The following is a 4,499-nucleotide window of genomic DNA, read 5'->3' on the forward strand; positions in this document are numbered from 1 at the left end:
GTGTGTGCGTGTGTGCATGTGTGCGTGTAAAGGTAACTGGGTGGACGTGTCACAGTACATACTTTGAAGAACAAGAGATAGATGAAAAAAAAAAAAAAAAAAGGAAGATAGTGAGATACAGCTGCATTTCTAGTAGTGATGAAACTGAGAAATTGTCACATTTCCCTAATTCACTGCATTGTTCTCGGTTAAGGCTGTTGTTTTCTAAGGTCAATGTTTGCCAGCTCTTAGAAGTTGAAAATCTGACACTTGAGTACTGAAATTGTGGATATGTGTAAGTAATGTATAAGTTAATAAATATCTATGTAATGAAAATTCTTTCTTTTTTTAATTATTTTGGACAAGATTAAATATTAAGAAATGTTCCTTAATGGTAAACATGTTTTATTAAATCCATATCTTTTTGTTTGTTTAAAATAAATCATTTCAATTAATTTGTATTTTTAAAAATGAGAAATAATTGTATAATTAAATCTATATCTATTTGATTGGAGAAAACAAATAATGTCTAATACATATTTCTTAAATGTGATTTTTTATTATATTAAATCTATATATTTTTGTTTAGATCAAAAACAGAATTTAAATTAATTGACTTTCTTCAATAAGAAAAATATACTTTGTGCCAAGGTTTAGAAAATACATAGAAAATATTGGTTAGGGCAAGTTATTTATTTTTCATTGGCTCAAGTTATAAAATATAGATGTGAACCCTACATTTTTTTTAATTGGATGAATGAAAACCTTTTTTTCAGTGTGTGTGTGTGTGTGTGTGTGTGTGTGTGTGTGTGTGTGTGTGTGTGTGTGTGTGTGTGCGTACTGTTTTGGAAATATTTTTCTTTCTATATATAGATATGTAAACTGTATATTTATTTATTTGTCAATGACAACACACATTAATTAGCACATTAGGCTAATATGGATTTATTCCCATGGAAATTCTTGGCTCTAAGAATATATATTTGTAAATCTCATCAAAAGACAAAATTAAATGTTAAAACTAAATTCACTGTAAATATAATCTTAATTTGAGTTTCATAAACTCGGCGTTGCGTTTGAAATCCGAATTTTATTATTCTCCATTTTTTCAATCAATAGGCCTACATATTACATAGCGAAAATAACCTGCTGAAAGAAGCAGTTTTTTGGCAAGAGACATCGTTATGTTTCGCTCCTCTGTCTGCGCTTCAGAGAGCATCTAAAGCCGCTAAACGTAGGCCTATGGAACGTTGCAACCCAGAGTCCAGTGAAACCTGCAGTACCTGCACATGTCCACTTGATGGCGAAGTCTGTCAAGAAACCCCAAACATTATACTTCCATCAAATCTGAACACAAGGTGACAGTAAAGTCATGAGATATAGTTCAAATGCTTTTCATGTAAGTCCATAAACTAGTCTTAATTGTACTTTATCATAATCTCTCAGATGTTTTATTAATTTAGTGTTTATAACTTTATTAAAAAAGCCTGTTTATACTGATAGTGGCTTAATTGCTGGCAACAGCAAACAGTCTACAGTTACATAAGGAAATATTACTTGGTGGAATTATTCTTTTTGGATATTATTAATAAAAATGATTTATTTATCATTTTTATTCCTATTGCTGTTGTTGACACGTGTAGCTTATTTCTTTAAGGGTTGAAATACAAATAAATAAACTGACAAGGCAAACAAAAAGTTTTTCCCTCTTGAAGAGATAGTTCATCATCATTCACTCAAACACTCATGTTGTTCCAGACCTCAATTACTTTATTCTGTCAAACACAAAAAAAAACAAACAAAAAAAAAAAAAAAATTATAATAATTAATCAGTTTTTTCCCCTTCATGTAGTAGAAGTCAATGGTAACCAAACCGGTTTGCTTTATCAACATTCTTCCCAATATCTTTATATATATAATGACTGAGCATCCTGGATTGGATCCTGTTTGTTTAAACGTGTATTCTCTTCAGAATGCATACATTTATCGAGCCGACTATGGAACCTTACCCTGGTATTCCAGAGTTCTCGCGAGAGCACAAGTTGAATTTGCTCAGCGAGTTAGATTTAGGTCTGGACTTCCAGGCTGTGTGGTGATGAGGGTTCGCCGTGAGTTTCCAGATGATCAGGGCAGATATGTTGGTTTCCTACCAGCTGATGATTGAATCTGGACACCATGGTGGAAATGACCTCCTCCTTGTCTGGCCGCTCATACTCCGCACAAAGGTCTGATAGTATGGGTATCTTAAGTACCTCATCCATGTATGGAGCAGGGTCCACAAAAACATGCTCAAATATTAGGTCCTGCAGGTCATCTAGGTACTCTGTGCAATAAAACAAAATGTATTTATAAATTTATATCCTGTTGATGATGTTGCTTGTGCACGACCAGCATTTTCATTGTAATGAAATGCAGCCAGGTTTAGTCTGCAAGTGCACAGACACAATTCAGGAAAATAGCCTATAGGGGAGAGTGGGGTGATTTGTGCCAGGGGGGAAGTAGTTCCACCCTTGTTTCTGGAAAACCATAGAAGAAATTGGTCATGTGACCACATAATTTTGAAAAGCAATCACTTTTACTCGTCCTCCAAAGAAGAGACACATGGCATGAGAGTTAAGCATATTTTAGTGCAAAAAACTGTTTTTTCCCTTTCAAAGTAAAATTTCTATGATTAAGGTTTTTTGATTGTAGTGTCTGAACAATTATAGACAAGTTTGAAAACATTTCACACATGTTTTAGTGCTTTAGTAGGCTACACAATGAGTCTATACAGTTAGCATGATGTTAGCTCTTAACTGCTGGATCATGCTAGTTTTTCAAACTTGTGGGTCTGGGGTGATTTGTGCCAAAGGGCCTGGGTTAAGTTGTGCCAGATCCAGACCACCTAGACCTACATACTCACAGGGGATAATCTTGAGAAGTGAGGAGATGGGCATGCCTCATCATTGTTTGACTTAGGCCTGCCTGCTATTTGTTTAATTTAGCTAACACTGATTTCAGTTTTGAGTTTGCACTATGTTATTAAAGGGACGTTTTGTTCAGTTTTTAAGTGGCCTATGTCACAATAGGATGTTTAGAAATTAGCCTAGTCACTTTATTCTTATATGTTACCTAATTGACAGACAGCGCTATGTCAACAGGCATCTATTGCCAAAGCCTTTTTGCCTGAAATGATTCACAAATATCATATATTGTGTTGCTATGGTGCTCTAAATGGTTGCTAGGGCGTAGCTTGATAGCTTCACAATGATCCTGAGAGACTGATTGGTCGTCTGAGTAAAATAAGCCCGCCCCCTTGTCTCTATGACACAGTTATGTTCAATACAAAATTCCTATGCAATTGACCATAGTAGGAAAAACGCATGCTATGGTATTCCAGGGTTACAATATCTAAATAAACCTTAAATTAGTAATTTTGTATTGAATTTATCTTGCTTTCATATAGCATTACGGTTCATAACATTAAAATGTTCTGTTTTACTTCAGAAATCACTGGCACAATTTACCCCCAATGTATTCCCCCAAAGGCACAACTTCCCCCCACCAGGGGCAAGTTGTGCCATGAGACCACTTTTTTCCCAAGAGCTATATTTCTGAAACAATTTATTTCAGATCCAAAGTTATTGTTCTCAGGGATGCTCCACATCCTGAAATATATGTACATCCTTAAGTTGAAGGCATTACTGCCATGGCCTCACTTTAAAGTCACTTTGAGTAAAAACTGGCACAACTCACCCCACTCTCCCCTAGTGATGTAAAGTTATTTTAACAGCAGTTAAATTACCTGCACAACATTCCAAGAAATGGGAACACTGTTACGTCAGAAACGAGGACACAATGTGCAAGTAAAAAGCTTTTATTTAATAGTCAATGATGATGATGATGATGATGATGATGATGAATAATCCGGGTGATGCAGGCGGTGGCGCAGGGACTTTGATGGTCAGACACGGAGTGATGGATGAAGTGCAGCGTGCTCTGATGAGTGATGACGTGATCCAGACATGAAACGTAATCCAACAAAGACGCGAAACCGGAACACAGGAACTCAAGACGGGACACGAGGCACGGGAACAGGATCAGACAACACAGAGACTTCATGCAACGATCTGACAAAGGAGATGAGAAAGTGGTGAGCATTTCTAGGAGATGAGATGAGTGGCAGCTGGTGATGATGAGTGATTGCAGCTGGATACTGATCAACCGTAACGATCCGGACACACCCACTCACACACATGTAAACAACAAGGCATGAGACTAGAGAGAGACATTGGATCTATGAACCGTGACAAACACCACATTTTTGGGGGCAAACCGTAGAATGTCACTATGAAATGACTCCAAAGATGAAGTCTGGTGATGTGGACTTAGTTTGGTGATGTCCTTCAAAATCCGCGTGTTTGTCATCACTTTCTCCAGCTTGTAGAATGCCTGAGTTCCTATGAGAAATGATACAAAAATTGCATTAATTACAACTAATAACTTTAATTTTAGGTTATTTACACTTCGACTAACAGTCC

Source organism: Leuciscus leuciscus (assembly GCF_965113295.1).
Source record: "Leuciscus leuciscus genome assembly, contig: SUPER_11_unloc_11, whole genome shotgun sequence".
Lineage (NCBI taxonomy): Eukaryota > Metazoa > Chordata > Actinopteri > Cypriniformes > Leuciscidae > Leuciscus > Leuciscus leuciscus.